At 37.9% G+C, this 18,811-nt stretch overlaps 2 pseudogenes; both read left to right on the forward strand.

Annotated features, from left to right (window-relative positions):
* The first annotated feature begins 258 nt into the window (after positions 1-258).
* LOC149107942 (adenosine receptor A3-like) lies at positions 259-1,281 on the forward strand (annotated as a pseudogene).
* A 14,468-nt stretch (positions 1,282-15,749) lies between these two features.
* LOC149107943 (adenosine receptor A3-like) lies at positions 15,750-17,204 on the forward strand (annotated as a pseudogene).
* Positions 17,205-18,811: the final 1,607 nt, after the last annotated feature.

The following is an 18,811-nucleotide window of genomic DNA, read 5'->3' on the forward strand; positions in this document are numbered from 1 at the left end:
GCGTTACAATCAACGCTGAGTGTCTATAAATGTCTTGACAAGTTGCGTCAGTGTTAAGTCAACATGTCATGTGAAAGATTAGTCCACGATGATTGGTCTTAAAACGATCAAAAAACTACAAATTTGGTCATGATGTGCCACTTGCTTCTCAGCCTCACATGGTGCGGTTTACAGACCTCCTATTTTCCTCATCAAGTAACGATACGTTGTTATCGGCACAGTTTAATCGACGTTTCAATCGTTCAGTGAAACTAAAATATGATGAGAACAGAAGCAGCTACCAATAGCTCAGAGAACGCGACTGGTTCATCAAGAATTGTTCCTTCCTAGGCAGAAAGCATCGCATTGTGCACCGCATTTATTTTGATATTTGTATTTATTGTTGTAGGAAACTTGCTCACCATTGTTCTGTTTGCAGTAGACAGGAGCCTTCGTAAGAGAAGTTTGCTTCTAGTCATCAATATGGCGTTTGCTGACCTGATGTTAGGAACAGTGTCCCTACCGCTCTACATTTACATTGTTGGTTACAGTTTTGAACTTTGGAAAGGTGGTTGGTCGATGTCTTTGCCAATTTTCTACCCAATCGTTGATACCTTTTTGTCGCAGGCGTCGTTAATTTCTGCAGCTTTCATATCTGGTGAGAGATTTTATGGCATTTACTGGCCGTTTAAATACCGAACACTATCAATGCGAGAATACCGTATTATTATTTTTACTGTGTGGGCACTGACTCTCGTCATCACCGCCCTCTTCAGTGCAACACATCTCTTGTTTTCATTTAAACGTTCTATGTATTATTGGATGCCATACGTCTTGATTATAACATTTATCATATGTGGCTGTAACATCGGCATTTGGAGAAAGTTTCGACGCGGAAATATCGCTTCACAACAGCAAAACAGAGACTCGCGAAACAAACGCTTAACAAAGACCTTGCTATTTGTGTCTATTCTTGCTTTGCTTTCCTGGATCCCTTTAGTTATTTTGAACGGTTTAACTTTTGTGTATGATGTCCAAATACCATGGAAATTTTATGACCTGGTGAACGTTATAAATTACTCCAATTCGTTTGTAAATCCAGTTGTGTACGGATTAAGAATACCTGAGTTTAGAGAACGCCTGGTTTTGTGCTGGTTAAGAAGACCAGCGGCCGCCCCAAACATGGTAAATATTAAGAGAAGAAGTAACAAGACTCCGGCAACAGAGCTCAGAACTTTACGAACAGACAACAGTCTCCTACAGCTGAAGTTTAAACAGGAAGTTCTGGATACAAAATTTTAGAAACTCTGAATTGATGATGTAGATTATACGCTCTTGAATTGTAAAGCCACAACTAAACTACAAGAAAATTTTAACTTGGTTCAGGACCATGTAACATATAAACTACTATTTAACAAATTTCCAACCAGTTTAAGGCAATAATGCATGACATGCTTAGTGGGCGATTTCTTAACCCATAATTATTCCGCTGAATAATTTTGCGGTTGGTCAAAATTACGTAGCTCTTATTAACCGCGTACGAGGTATGTATGGGAGAATCTTGACCTGAGATCGTGAGTGCAGATCGAACGCAGTGAGGTCTGTACACACAACCGAGGTCAAGATTCTCCCATACAGGCTCACTAAGCACGGTTAATAAGATGTTCATTATATGGCACAAACAAGGACAATTTGATTCGTTTAATGTAACTGGTTTGTACTAACTGACATTTTGTTTGCCAACGACGATGAGCTCAATCTAATTCTGCCAAAGTCTGCTCGTCTGCTTTACCTTTTTTTTTCTCATCAGGCGTTTTGGCTCTTCCAAAAATAAATATTGTTAGATGAAAATAATCAATGATTTTATTTTAGTTTGCATCTCTTTCACCGCAAAACATTACCGGTCTAGATGCCGGTTTAGATAGGAAAATCTACAATCATGGACAAACAGGGCCCTCCCTTAACACAAAACTTCCCATTCTTGAGCTTGCAAAACTTCCCGGCATTCTTTCGCTTGTTTCTCTCAGCTGCTGTGATGGCTGGAAGGTTTTACACACCTTCTGACGTCAACGGTCCTAATTTGCATATTTTGACCGCACGCGGAATGTCGCACATTTTTGATTCGAATTAGCCGACTTCGAAACAGGAAAAAAAATTATCGCGCGCTTGTCCGAAGACCAAAATCAAAAATTACCAAACAGAGAAACATAGACTTCAATATTTTAGGATAAAAAAAGTGGGGAAAATTTCATTTCATTCAAAAATTATCAAATATAGTTAAATTTGATTTAGAAACAAAACTTTTTTGTATGCTATACTGAAAAGCTATCCTCCTTGTGCATATTTTAATTGTATAATTTCTCAAGTAAGGAAAAGTTTACAGAGATCACATAAGTTTTAACATACAACTTATTTTTAAACAAGAAAAACTAAAGGGATCACATAAGGTTGTAACTCTTAATTTATGAAAAAAGATCTTTATTTAAACGAAAGAATACTTGCAAGAGGAACGCTGTTCCTCATACATGTTAAGATGAAAAATCTTATTTTAAAAACCATTTCTAATATATTTATATAACTTTATTTCTACTTGTGGTCAGCATATCACTAGTACATAGAATTAAAAGTATATTTTTAAACCTTATGCATGTCAGTTTCTTGTTTTGTTTTGTTTTGTTTTTTTTTTTTTTCGCATGCCGTCACCTTACAAATCAAAATCCCATTTCTTTAAATTTCCCGGGACATAAATTTCACTACCTAGCCAGTTTGGATCAGTCAAAGGATTGTTTTTCAATATCTAACTCGCATTCAAAGAAACTTTCGTTTATCATCTGAGTGGATCATATCTTACTTAATGGTACTTCACCAGACCTACTCACCTACCTCTCACAGCATTTTTGTACGCGCCATCATCATTCACCTGGCCTTCGACGAGTATCAAAAATAGAACGAACAATCCCACTTGTAATACCAACTGACTCCATCCATCATACACCAATGTCCACCTGGATATCAATTCCTCCATCTGGCCACGTTAGAGCCTTTCTTCGAGTTTTTCTTCAAATTCTAGCTTCAATCAAACCCTCCACACTCGCCTTTCTTCACTTCGTTGAACAATTCACTCGAAATGGCTGCCGCTGACCACTATTACTATAGGGTCTTACATTACGTCATACAGATCACGCAATGATGGCGTGATCTTGTGAAAAACTTTTACGCCTCGCAAACCACTTCGCGACTTGCGAAAAAAAACATTTTTTTTCGTCAAAGTTTCGTTGGAATATCTGAAAGTAGTAAGATGAAGGAAAATATATTCCACACAAGGTATTTTTTATTTATCCTTTTTTTCTTTTTCACTAACAAGTTTTAAACTTCTTTCCTATTTCTTTTTCGTAACACGCATTCCCCCAAATTGTTACTTTGTTTTCTCGTCCCTTCCCCATCCCCTCTTTATTATTCCATCGCTGATACAGCATACTTTTCTAACATCCATCCTCTCATACGCCCAGTTTTATTATCATTTTTTCCTTTTCATACATTTTTCTCTCATTATTCTTCCATAATCTCCATTGCCTCGACGTTTCTTTTCCACAAGAAATCGGCACGAGGAAGTCGGGCATTGACCTGGTACCAGGTTAGAAGCATCCTCGCTCAGTTGTGCTTTGCCCCTGACGACTCAAAACCGTTAGGAACCTTGGTGCCGATGCATCCTTCTTTCCTTTGCCCGGCCGGATGGTTTCCATTTCTCTCCATCTCTATCAGTCTTGAACCTTTTGTCGATACTTCGTTTCCTCGACCTGTACTCCTCAATCCAACTCCTTTAATAAAAAATAATACAATTTGCTCATATTAATATGTACAGGAATTACATTATTCCCAATTTTAAACCTCTAGTGCGAAAAAAATTTTAATATTTCTATATTCCCCCTCTACAATATCTACTTTTGAAACCGGTCCCAGATCCCCAAGACAGACAACCAACTCCTTCCCCACCCTCAACCCCTTATCAATAAACTAACCATAAACAGGATTTTACCTTGCCCTCTTTTTCAATATATTCCCAGGCAAATATTATTACATTTACTGCAACCTATATTTAAAGGGACACAGTCAGCTGGAGCACATGCGCATTAGATGTTATTTCACAGCTAATTTGCATATCACAGAGACGCGATCCATACGGTTTTTAGCCAAATATGATAAAAATAGCATCATAGAATGAGCAAAAGCACACTCAAAAAGAGGCTATTCAGTAAACGATTGAAAATCAAGCAAAACACTGTGAAGATTAAAGCGGATGTCCTTTGATTTCAGGTTGAGATGAACTTTTTTGAAAGTGAGAAAACTAGTGTCCAGGTTAGCGCGGTCCCAAAGCTGAATGTGTCCCTTTAAGAACGAAAATTGAAATGAAAAATAGTTCCTTTCTATTTATATGCCCAAGCAAATATCATCACATTTCCTGCAACCACCATTTAAGAACGAAAATATAAATGACAATGTTTCCTTTCTATCTCTACCCTTTTCCATTCTACAATATTTTCCCTTTTAAACTATTTCCTGACCCCTAAACGAGGTAACCCGAACCCTAATATTTTTCCCCCTTCAGATACCTTCTTTATTATTTTCCCACCCTCTTCGCACCATCCCACCCAACTTTCTAAGCTTATACTACATAGTCCCGAGAAGAATTTTTGCTTTAATGTCTTACAATTCCTTTAAATTTTAAACTTATCCCAAGGGAATTTTCTACCCAATCCTTTGGCCCTAAACTAACCCCAAAGAGGATTTTCTCTTAGCCCTTACCTGAAAATAACCCTAAGAAATCTATTTACCCTTAACCTAACCCAAGATTTGTTTTTGTCCAAAATAAACGGAAAATTTTCCGACCAACCTTCACACCTAAAACTAAATATGCGCCACACTTGAAAAAATGCGCCACACCTAAGAAAATGCGCCACACTTAAATAAATGCGCCTAACGTGGATAAATGCGCCACATTTAAGAAAATGCGGCACACTTGGAAAAATGCGCCACACTTAAGAAAATGCGGCACACTTGGAAAAATGCGCCACACTTAAGAAAATGCGCCACACTTGGAAAAATGCGCCACATTTAAAAAAATGCGGCACACTTAAAAATATGAGCCACACTAAAAAAATATTCGGCACACTTGGAAAAATGCGCCACACTTAAGAAAATGTGGCACGCTTGGAAAAATGCGCCACACTTAAGAAAATGCGGCATACTTGGAAAAATGCGCCACACTTAAAAAAATGCGGCACACATGGAAATATGCGCCACACTTAAGAAAATGCGCACACTTGGAAAAATGCGCCACACTTAAGAAAATGCGCCACACTTGGAAAAATGCGCCACACTTAAGAAAATGCGCCACACTTGGAAAAATGTGCCACACTTAAGAAAATGTGGCACGCTTGGAAAAATGCGCCACACTTAAGAAAATGCGGCATACTTGGAAAAATGCGCCACACTTAAAAAAATGCGGCACACATGGAAATATGCGCCACACTTAAGAAAATGCGCCACACTTGGAAAAATGCGCCACATTTAAGAAAATGCGGCACACTTAAAAATATGAGCCACACTAAAAAAAATATTCGGCACACTTGGAAAAATGCGCTTCATTTAAGAAAATGCAGCACACTTGAAAAAATGTGCCACGCTTAAGAAAATGCGGCACACTTAGAAAAATGCGCCACACTTAAGAAAATGCGGCACACTTGGAAAAATACGCCACACTTTGAAAAAATGCGCCACACTTAAGAAAATGCCCCACACTTAGAAAAATGTGCCACACTTAAAAAAATCTGGCACACTTGGAAAAATGTGCTACACTTAAGAAAATGCGGCACACTTAAGAAAATGCCCCACACTTGGAAAAATGTGCCACACTTAAAAAAATCTGGCACACTTGGAAAAATGCGCCACAATTAAGAAAATGCGGCACACTTCGATAAATGCGCCTCACGTGGATAAATGCGCCTCACTTAAGAAAATGCAGCAGACTTGGAAAAATGCAGCACACCTGGAAACATGCGCCACACTTTGAAAAAATGCGCCACTCTTAAGAAAATGCGCCAGACTTGGAAAAATGCACCACACTTGGAAAATTGCGCCACACCTAAGAAAATGCGGTACAATTGGAAAAACGTGTCACACTTAAAAAAATCTGGCACACTTGGAAAGATGCGCCACACTTAAAAAAAATGCGCCACACTTGGATAAATGCGCCTCACGTGGATAAATGCCTTACACTTAAGAAAATGCCCCAGACTTGGAAAAATGCGCCACACTTAAGAAAATGCGGCACACTTGGAAAAATGCGCCACACTTAAAAAAGTACGGCACACTTGGAAAAATGCGCCACACTTCAGAAAATGCGGTACAATTGGAAAAATGTGCCACACTTACAAAAAACTGGCACACTTGGAAAGATGCATCACACTTAAGAAATTGCGCCACACTTGGATAAATGCGCCTCACGTGAATAAATACGCCACACTTAAGAAAATGCGCCAGACTTGGAAAAATGCGCCACACTTAAGAAAATGCTCAAACTTGGAAAAATGCGCCACACTTAAGAAAGTACGGCACACTTGGAAAAATGCGCCACACTTAAGAAAATTCGGCGCACTTCGATAAATGCGCCACACTTAAGAAAATACCTGACATCAAGAAAATTTTTACCACGACCTTCAAGCAAAATTAACCCTTGGCTAGAATTTTCTTACCCTGCCTGTTAATACCCTTTTACCTTTTGTACAGCTACAACAACTTAACCTCTCATGGAACTAGATCACATTCCAACTTAACAGTTTTTTAACAACCGCATATGGTAACAATCAAGACAGCTTATTACTAATGAACGCCTGCAACTTTTCCACTCACTTAATGGAGACGTCTTCTACCCCATCCTAACCTGGTCCACCCACATTCAGCAGCTTTTCTGGAAGAAACCAACAACAGACACTCTTTCCAACTTATGTTATTTTTCATTGGCAATGGCTGTTCAACAGAATTAATAGCAAAATGGGTCCTGACCTCTCAACATTGGGCTTCACATTTCAAAGGAGAAAAGAGAACGAGGCAAATTGACTTCATTGTGCTAAACTTCACTTCTAAAGCCAACATCTGGTTCTATTTTGACATTCACCACGGTCAATGGCTATATCTGAATGGAGAAAAAAGAGATTCAATCAACCAATACTCGTTTATAAATTTGTATACATGGAACGGTCTTGTTTACTGCAATCTGCATCAGTCATATTAAATTATACACAACACTGGTAACTATGCTTTTTCATTATGCTGATGGACAAGAACGATAATAATAACAACTAACTGACCAAAAAAGCTGTCCCTCATACACGAAACTCACCCTCTCTAGCTATTTTGACATAATATACGCCCACTACCCAGACTATAATACCCTATTTTACATATTCACACCCTTCATACGCAAATAAAACAAACCTACATAGCTAACCCCGTTAAATAAAAATAACCATAACACAACAACCACCATAATTACCCCTTAAATTGCTGTTTTCCATGTAGAGAAAAATTCTCCTACCCTTACCCTCATAGAGATTTATTACCCCACCCCAAGGACCCATGCAAACCCCTAAAGTATTTCAACCAGACCCGTCATCAAACCTTCAGCATTTATTGCGCTATCTTTCACTCAATTTTTCTTAATTCTGCAAATGTTTTGTTTTCTATTAATTTATTTCCTATCATTATATTTTATTTATTTACTTATTTTATTTTATCTAATTTTAATTAATTAATTTTTTGTTGTTGTTGTTCTACCTTGTGGTTGACGTGGCTGCATTACAGTTTGTTGGTCCCTCAACGTTGGTGCAAGATTTAGCAACTAACCTTGACATCTTATTTTTGAATAATTTCCGCCTACACTCCCCCCCCCCCCTCCTCCCCCTAACCCCACCGACACACTTAACTTCAGAAATTAAACCAACCCTTCCAAACCTTGAAGTACCTTTCCACGAAACCACCAAACGTCTTCCCCACCACCACTACCTAACTTCCCTTCCATATCAATAACTTAAACTTAAGGTACTGAACATTTTTACCCCTTTCCTTACTATTTCATATGCTCATGGTTGCTTTGATTTAACATTTTTTTTCCTCTAACTATTTCATTTCTTCACCACAATTCAGCTGGAGTGTGCTGTGTTTCAGAGGTCGCTCCCTCGATTTTACCACTAACCTAAACGTTAATCTTTTGTCTATTTCATTTACATCCATAGGCATTCCCACCCTTGCATACATTTCTTTTTTCATTTTACCCACTGATCACGAGATTTTTCATCAGTGGAGTAGGAACCCACATTCTTGGGATTCCATATATCAACACCAAAGGAAGCCACGAAGGTTGCTAGTGAAACTACTGACTAATATACTTAATACAAAATGAAAGGATTCCTTTCCCAACATAACTCAGATTTTATTACCATGCCACATTACCTTATACTTAGTATAATATAAGGTCGTGTTCTACTGGGATCAACCGTTTCGACTGGAACCGGTGTAGTTTGGGTTGATACGTGTGACGTTTCTCAATAGATCACTTTCCTAACCATTTATGGTTGAAACGCGGTAACTCCTGGAAACAGTCCTCACGCGAGCTACAATCACGTGGTATAATCACGAAAATGCTTTTTGAACTGTTTCAACCTGGTTTGAAGCCGGTTCAAAAAGCCTTGAGCAACCAAACCAGTCAAAAACGGTTTTCCCCAAATAGAAGACGAAAAAACCCACCAACCAGAAACGGTTGAACCCAATAGAACACGACCTAAATGTATTGTATATATTTTGCGTTTTTTTTTTTTTCGCTTGGCTAGAGAGGCTAGGAGCGTGTTCCTAAGTCGCTAAAAGGACAATTACTAGCTCAAGAACAAGTTCATCACACTGTGTAACATTGAAATTTCTTTCCAAGTTTATCTTTAATGATTGGCGTATATTAAGGAAAAAGGTGACTACATGTCAATTGATGCCGTCAAACATTGTTAACTCCTTCGGCTTTGGGTATTAGCTGTTTCCTCGACACGTTTGAAAATTGAAGGCATCGCACGATACAGCACTTACACCTTGCTTTCACATAACAAACGTTCTCAAAGTTGTAATTAATTATTACTCGGGCGTCGGTAGGAAACCCCGAGTCATAAAATCCAAGCGTTTTGGTCGCCAAAAGGGAGTCATGGTCCCAGGCGTTCCATGCGTAGACCGTGGAAACTGGGGACGAGAAACGCGACATTGCTCGCTCTTCGTGACAGACTGCGGTGTTTTGCGAAGAACGTTTTAGCAAGAATCGCGCCTTATACGTTCATCTCACTTACAGAGATGTCGATCGTTTTCGGAAAGGGTCGGTCCACGAATTATATTGCTTGAAAGCCAGCCAGGTATGCAAAGTTCACGCTCGAAATATTTTAGCTATAGCGTTGTTAATTTTCACTTTCACTACAAAACTCGTAACCTCTATCGATCGATTGGTCAATGCTGCGAGGTCTCTTTTACACTCAACTTCCTGTTTAATGTTTTGGGAAATTAATTATACAGTTTTATTAAAGGGAACTATTTACACACGTTCGAGATAACCGTCAGTTCTTTACAAACTTTTCCGTAAAACCACCATGGAGTATATGAATAACAAGCTTACTCATTCACTGTTTTAGGGAAATAAAATGAAGCAAAACATCCCAACCATCATTTGAAAAAAAAAAACAGCAGATGTTTCTGTGTTGATCAACTTGTCAAATTTGAGGAACATGACATAAGCTTCGCGATGGATGACGCAACTTAGTCACGATTTATGGCAATCATTACAAAACTTTTCTGAAAAATTTTTCTTTCCCGTCTTTCAAACTAACACGGCCACTCTTTTGTTTTGTTTTATTTTTGGAACGAAAAAACAGAACAACCGATCTTAAGCGTTTTAAGCTTTTCATAATGACGTTTGTCGCAAAAAAAAAACGATTAAAATGATGATAAAATGATGAAGTGGGGAAATAAGTAAGGCTTTTATTTCATGGGCGCAATTTGCAATCACGTACAGAAAAGAACCCTGCCGTTGCTGATTCTTTGTTCCTGTCACGTTTATCTGGTTGCGTTACGATCTACGCTCATTATTAGCGACCGAAATAACACAATTCTAACAAGCGATTAATAATATCTGGAATAACTATCAAGCCCAACATTCACGAATTGAGGACCTATCTTGAAGTCCCTGTGTCGTTTTCTTTTCGCATTAAGACCGTAGTGTCAACCTCATGTCCGTGTTGAAGCCGGTAAACATTGCAGTCATAACACGCTCGCAGACGCATTAAGTTGCACATGGGTGTTTATTAAGTCTTGACAAGTTGCGTCAGTGTAAAGTCAACTGAGACATGTCATGTGAAAGATTAGCCCACGATGATTGGTCTTAAAACGGTCAAAAAAACTACAAATTTGGTCATGATCTGTCACTCGCTCCTCTTTCTCATACATTGCGGTTTACAGAACTCCTATTTTTCCCATCAAGTAACGATACGTTATTATCGGCAAAGTTTAATCGACGTTTCAATCGTTCAGTGAAACTAAAATATGATGAGAACAGAAGCAGCTACGAATAGTTCAGAGAACGCCACTGGTTTATCAATAATTGTTCCTTCCAAGGCAGAAGGCATCGCATTGTGCGCCGCATTTATTTTGACATTTATATTTATTGTTGTAGGAAACTTGCTCACCATTGTTCTGTTTGCAATAGACAAGAGCCTTCGTAAGAGAAGTTTGTTCCTAGTCATCAATATGGCGTTTGCTGACCTGATGCTAGGAACTTTGGTTCCACCCATGTTCGTTTACGTTGTCGGGTTTGAATATCAGTTTTGGTCTGCCGGATTGCCGATGTATTTTACAGCTTTGCGCCGAATCGTTTATACCTTTTTCTCGCAGGCCTCCTTAACTTCAGCAGCTTTCATATCTTGCGAGAGATTTTACGCCACTTATTGGCCACGCAAGTATCGAAGACTATCATTACGAGCATACCGCATTGTTATTTGTTTGATCTGGGTAGTTTCTCTGGTTTTTGGCGCCATCTTCCCTGCATTGAAGCTCTTTATTTCAAGCAAACACACTATATATCCTTGGATGGTATACGCCCTGATTGTTATATTCATCATATGTGGTTGTAACATCGGCATTTGGAGAAAGTTTCAACACGGAGGGGTCGCAACACAGCAACCACGCAGAGCCTCGCAAAGCAAACGCTTAACAAAGACTTTGATGTTTGTATCTACTCTTGCTTTGTTGTCGTGGCTCCCTTTAATCATTTCGATCAATCTAAATTTAGTCTATCATGTCCAGATACCTAGCCTTTGGTATTACCCGGTGGTAGTTTTGAATATATCGAGCTCCTTTGTGAATCCAGTTTTGTACGCGTTAAGGATTCCTGAGTTCACAGAAGCCCTGGTTTTGTGCTGCTCTAAAAGGTCAGCGGCGCCGATCATTACAGCAACTAAAAGACACAGGAAAATAAGAATAGAGCCCGGTCCACTACAACTGGCGTTTGAACAGGAAGTGATGGATACCAAACTGTAGTGAAACGAGACAATAGAACGTCTAGGTTGATACTGCAGGTTTTACTTTCTAACATTTCATAACAAAACATTGTTTTGAACATTGTTAATAAATCATACTAATATTTGATTCTACGGTATGCAATGTTAAAAATATTGTGTATCGTCAGTGAACTCAACAAAAGGTTGAATAAGTGAAACTTTGGATATCAACTTTATTAGTACAGCATTAATGTACTCCCTATAAACACAGCACAAAATACAAGAGGTAATTAATTATCTTCATGCAATATCTTGTTACGATAATAGCTGGGAATTAAAATAAACCTCAAAATTAACAAGGATCCCTTAGAAAATTTTTGGGCTTGGCCAACGATTTTTTAATTCGCCTTAATACTAGGTGAACATAACTTTGTAGTTGATCAAAATATACAGGTACGAAAGAGAATTAGCAGCAGCTATGAATATTATGATAAATAAGGACGAAAATATCAAAAGATGTGTGCCCGTTTCTACATCTGTAATAGGAACCGTATTCCTTGAAGAAGTGTACTGAGTTTTCTTTAAATATAATTTTGTAGAGGCCTGAGTTGAAGTTTGGTGACTAATTTATGACCGTTGAAGCATGTAACTCCCAGAAGAAATTAAGTGAAAAGAGAACTTAATGTTTTTGTCCACACACGTCATGTGCGGACTTTTAAACTGTACTGATCATCCCGCTTCCAAAACCATTTAACTTTCTACAAAATCTCATGCAGCTTTCTAAGTAAGTTTTGTCCTTCGATTGAAAATAATGTACTTTTCTAACCATTTACGGTTGAAACGCGGTAACTCCTTGCAATAGTCCTCACGCGACCTACAATCATGCGTTTTGAACTGTTTCCCCCAGGTTTGAGGCCGGTTAAAAAAGCCTTGATCAAGCAAAGCAACAGAAAACGGTCTTCCCCCAATAGAACACGAAAAGACCCAACAGCCAGAAACGGTTGATCCCAATAGAGCACGACCTAAATGTATTCTATATATATATATATATATATATATATATATATATATATATATATATATATATTTTTTTTTTTTTTTTTTTTTTTTTCGCTTGGCTAGTGAGGCTAAGAGAGTGTTCCTAGGTCGCTAAAAGGACAATTACTAGCTCAAGGACAAGTTCAGCGCACTGTGCAACATTGAATTTTCATTCCAAGTCCATTTGTTTTACCGAAACTGAAATTTAAGACAAAGAGAGCGCCAATGGTTATTTGATGGTCATTATTCAAATTTGTGGGCCATAAAATGGACAACGAAAACAGATGCCGCATCTCCATCACTTCATTAACACTGGGCCGCTAACAATGTGCACTCAATTGCCAATCTAACTCCAAGTGGCATGGTAAAACCAACTCCAAATCTCTAAGTTTACTTTCCCCGTCGGAAAGGCTTATAACCATAACTTATAAACTCGAGTTAATAGAGAATTAAGCTGTAAGGTATGGTTCCTCAATGGTAAATACTTCTCGGAAATTCAATATCAAACAAGACATTGAGTTAATATGATTCTGTTCCTTATTCTTTTGTAAAGTTAGAACGGCAAATATTTCCTTTTTAAACTAAAATGTTTAATTACGTGCGCCGCCAGAGACTAAATATCGAGGATTAGCTTGTGACAGATGGCAATTCACGAACGCAGCAAAATTAGAAAGCCACAGTAGGTCTGGTGGATATATCTGCTGTTTTCGCTTATAAATCGCTCTGCACATGTAAATCACTTTATACATGTATTTTGTAAAAAGAAAAATGTCGAACACTCCTAATGTCAATGGATTGTTGAAGAACTCCATGAACTATAAAAAGTAATTATTCATGCAATATTCATGCAATATTCATACAATATTCATATTCATTCATATTTATGACGTACCCCTAGCCGAGCACCAATTTGTTGATTATTCTGTTTCGGACCAAGCTCATTGTGAATTTTAAATTCTTGCAAAAGGAATATGAAAGTCAGGATAATTTAGTACCCAGAAATGAGTGCTATTTTGATTGAGGACTTCCATTGCATTTTTTTGCAAAAATTTATTTCATAGTGAGTTTTAAAAGCAAATAGTTTCTAACCATTTGAAGAAATTCAAATTTAGTCTAGCAAGAACAGTGCATAAAAGCTGCGGACTTTTGATTGGTTAACCATTAATAATTCGCGTACATCAAGGAAAAAGTTGACAATATGCCACTTAGTGCCGTCAGACGTTGTTACGTAAACGCCCACGGTTTTGCGCATGAGCTGTTTCCTCGTCACGAGACAACACTTCAGACCTTGCTTTCTGTCAAAACTAACCTTCTTAGACTATTTTTTATGGATAACATTTTAAATTTTGAACATTTTAGCCTTAAATTTTGTTTAGAATTCTCGTGTAAACTTTCCAATGGATCTCCAATATGGTTGCAGTATCCTCATTATAATTTTGCATTGTACATATAGATCTGAATTGGAATTAGTGTTCAACAGAGCTTCAAGCCGCTCAAGCTATTGTTTTAACAAAGGATCGTTTCGCTTTCTCTTTGGTAACAGAGCAGACTTTTATTCCTACTCCAAGTTTCCTCAGCATAAATTTCCTCGATCGATCCATCGATGCTTCGCGATCTTTTTAATTATAAGCTGCCTGTTTAATCTTTGAAATAACTAATTCTATAATTTTATGGCCACTAACGTAAGCAATCCAAATTCCGAGTAACAAAAACAGTTTAAAAAGCTGATGTCACCTAAAATTAGCTTTTCACTAAATTTACTAGTTATTACAACGATGATTAGTAAATTTTAAAACGTGAAATGTCCATTCGTGTTGCCGCCTTAATTCGCTTTTTCTTTCAATCGCCTTGGGTCAAAAATTCCACTTAGCCGATAGTTATTTGCAGTGAGCACAAAATAACAAGGAGATAAACATGTTAAAGATATCGACGAGTTCCACAAAATATATAAGCACGTTTAGCCAGACAGGCTCAGTGACCCGTTAATAACTGTGCCTTAAAAAGTACCAATACAAGATATAAGCTACAATATAAGCTTTTCTTAAGAGGAATTCGTCCATCATTTCTAAGTTTTAATTTAATGATTGGCGTATATTAGGGAAAAAGGTGACTACATGTCAATTGATGCCGTCAAACATTGTTAACTCCTTCGGCTTTGGGTATAAGCTGTATCCTCGACACGTTTGAAAATTGAAGGCATCGCAAGAAACAGTACTTACACCTTGCTTTCACATAACAAACGTTCTCAAAGTTGTAATTATTTTATTTTGTAATCTTTTTTTAATACTTTAGCGCTGTTAATTTTCACTTTCCCTACAAAACCCATACTTTTGTTCCAATCAAATTACCTTATAATTAGTTAAGTTAAAATTAACCTCTATCGATCGATCGGTCGATGCTGTGAATTCTGTTTTACAATCAACTTCCTGTTTAATGTTTGGGAAATTAATTATACAGATTTATTGAAGGGAACTATTTACACGCGTTTGAGATCACCCTCAGTTCTTTACAAACTTTTCGGTAAAACCACTATGGAGTATATGAATAACAAGCTTACTCATTCACTGTTTTAAGGAAATGAAACGAAGCAAAACATCCCAACCATCATTTGAAACCTTTACTTAAATGCAAGGGGAAAAAAAACAGTACATGCTTCTGTGTTGATCACTGACTCCTCAAATTTGAGGAACATGACATAAGCATCGCAATGGATGACGCAACTTAGTCACGATTTATGGCAGTTATTGCAAAACTATTCTGAAAAATATTTTTCTTTCGCGTCTTTCAAACTAACAAGGTCACTCTTTTGTTTTGTTTTATTTTTGGAACGAAAAACCAAAACAACCGATCTTAAGCGTTTTAAGCTTTTCATAATGACGTTTGTCGCAAAAAAGTTAAAATGATGAAGTGGGGAAATAAGTAAGACTTTCATGGGCGCAATTTGAAGTCATGTACAGAAAAGAACCCTGCTGCTGCTGATTCTTTGTTCCTGTCACGTTTATCTGGCTGCGTTACAATCTACGCTCATTATTAGCGACCCAAATAATACAATTCTAACAAGCGATCAATAATATTTTGAATAACTATCAAGCCCAACATGCACGAATTGAGGACCTATCTTGAAGTCCCTGTGTCGTTTTCTTTTCGCATTAAGACCGTAGTGTCAACGTAATGTCCGTGTTGAAGCCGGTAAACATTGCAGTCATAACACGCTCGCAGACGTATTAAGTTGCACATGAGTGTCTATAAAGTCTTGACAAGTTGCGTCAGTGTAAAGTCAACTGAGACATGTCATGTGAAAGATTAGTCCACGGTGATTAGTCTTAAAACGGTAAAAAAACTACAACTTTGGTCATGATCTGTCACTCGCTCCTCTTTCTCATATATTGCGGTTTACAGAACTCCTATTTTTCCCATCAAGTAACGATACGTTATTATCGGCAAAGTTTAATCGACGTTTCAATCGTTCAGTGAAACTAAAATATGATGAGAACAGAAGCAGCTACAAATAGCTCAGAGAACGCCACTGGTTCATCAATAATTGTTCCTTCCATGGCAGAGGGCATCGCATTGTGCGCCGCATTTATTTTGATATTTGTATTTATTGTTGTAGGAAACTTGCTCACCGTTGCTCTGTTTGCGGTAGACAGGAGACTTCGTAAGAGACGTTTGCTTCTAGTCATCAATATGGCGTTTGCTGACCTGATGTTAGGAGTCCTGTCGCTACCTATCTACATTTACACTGTTGGGAGCAGGTTTGAACTTTGGAAAGGGGCTTCGCCGATGTCTTTGCCAATTTTCTACACGATCGTTGATATCTTTTTCTCGCAGGCGTCGTTAATTTCTGCAGCTTTCGTATCTGGCGAGAGATTTTACGCCATTTACTAGCCGTTTAAGCACCGAACACTGTCAATGCAAGCATACCGTATTATTGTTTTTACTGTGTGGGCACTGACTCTCTTTATCGCCGCCCTCTTCAGTGCAACACATCTCTTGTTTTCATTTAAACGTGCTATGCATTATTGGATGCCATACGTCATGATTATAACATTCATCATATGTGGCAGTAACATCGGCATTTGGAGAAAGTTTCGACGCGGAAATATCGCTTCACAACAGCAAAACAGAGACTCGCAAAACAAACGCTTAACAAAGACCTTGCTATTTGTATCTATTCTTGCTTTGCTGTGCTGGATCCCTTTAGTTATTTTGAACGGTTTAATTTTTGTGTATGATGTCCAAATACCGTGGAAATTTTATGACCTGGTGAACGTTATAAATTACTCCAATTCTTTTGCGAATCCAGTTGTGTACGCATTAAGAATACCTGAGCTTAGAGAAGCCCTGGTTTTGTGTTATTTAAGGAGACCAGCGGCGCCAAACATAGTAAATATTAATAGAAGAAGTAAGAAGACTCCGGCGACAGAGCTCAGAACTTTACGAACAGACAACAGTCTCCTACAGCTGAAGTTTAAACTGGAAGTTCTGGATACCAAAGTTTAGAAACTCTGAGTTGATGTTGTAGATTAGATGGTCTTGAATTGTAAAGCGAAACATATGTTCCGTGATCAGTGAAGCATTGCCAGTTGTGCATAAATTTGTTTACACGCATATTTTGTCTCTTAACTCCATTTGTGCACCGCCTCTAACCACAACTAAACTACAAGAAAATTTTAACTTGGTTCAGGATCATGTAACATATAAACTACTATTTAACAAATTTCCAACCAGTTTAGGACAATAATGCATGGCATGTTTAGTGTGCGATTTCTTAACCCATAATTATTCCACTGAATAATTTTAGACATCATTTTACGGTTGGTCAAAATTACATGTAAGTAAGACAATTTGGGCCGGAAACAAACATTGTGCCCTTCTGATGTCATCTTTCGGAAACATATGAATGACAATGCCTTGCGTTTAAGTGGTGTTTTTACAGCTCATCAAACCAGGTCCTCCGATAAAGCAAACCTTCCCGGCATTCTTTCGCTGGTTTCTCTCAGCTGTCGTGATGGCTAAAAGGTTTTACACACATTATGACGTCAACGGTCCTTAATTTGCATATTTTGACCGCGCGCGGAATGTCGCACATTTTTTATTCGAATTGCCCAACTTCGAAGCAGGGAAAAAATTATTGTGCGCTTGTCCGAAGCCCAAAATCGAAATTTACGAATCAGAAAAAAAATAGACTTCAATATTTTAGGGTAAAAAAAAAGTGGGCAAAAATCTCATTTCATAGGCACTTTAAGGACGTTCGCGCTAATTGTTTCTGCAAATCCTTACCACGCACGCAAATTCACAAGCCGCGTCATGCATCGAGTGCGCGCTCACTAATATCAAAGTGCTCTGTGAACAAACTCGTGAATTGAACAGATGAATTAAATTATTTTTTTTGGATTATCTGGTTAAGGGAATTTTGTGGTTGATTTTTATATTTAGAGTACGAGCAGAAGTTCAGTGTTCGCTGATATGGTACCAAAGAAACAAAGTAACATTTGGATAAGATGGTATCACAACAGACCTATTTCGCTTGGGCAGTTTGTTGTCCCATTACAGACCACGTGATATTCTCTAGAGAATTGTTCTTTTATCCATCTAAAAATTATTTATTCATACGCACGCGACTATTTGAAAATTTGAAAGGAAGAATTCTCAAGAGTATCATCACATGGTCTGAAATGGGGCAACAAACCGCCCAGTCGAAAAAGGTCTATTGGCACCATCATGTTATTACATGAAAAAATGAAGAAAATCTATCGATTAGAAGTTTGAATTTTTTGCAAAATGCACCATCGAATTTCGTTCTTTTTAGCTCTTCGTTCATCTGTGCGGCAGTTTCAACTGCCTATTAAAGTGTTACGTTTTGTGAGAATTATCAACGCAACGGATTCACTTGTACAAAATATTGCTAGGGAACTTTGTCTCCGTTGATTCATCTTTGATGTTTTAAGCTAAAAACCCTGGGGACCAGGCTGATTTACATGCGCCAATTTTTCAAAATCAGACTAGTTTTCCACATGCTTTATCTCTGAAACGAAGTCCGTGAACCCCAATGTTTCTTCATTTATGAAACAAGTAATTCATGATCTGTCCGCAGTAGAAGTTTGAAGAAAATCTTTCGAGTAGAACATTTTCGCGCGAACGTCCTTAATTTAGCGTTTAATGTTTCAGCATTTGGTTTTCGGATTTTGGAGGTAAGCAAAGCGTTCGTCCATTTC

Source organism: Orbicella faveolata, unplaced genomic scaffold (assembly GCF_042242905.1).
Source record: "Orbicella faveolata isolate gen_17 unplaced genomic scaffold, um_ofav_v1 contig_26, whole genome shotgun sequence".
NCBI lineage: Eukaryota > Metazoa > Cnidaria > Anthozoa > Scleractinia > Merulinidae > Orbicella > Orbicella faveolata.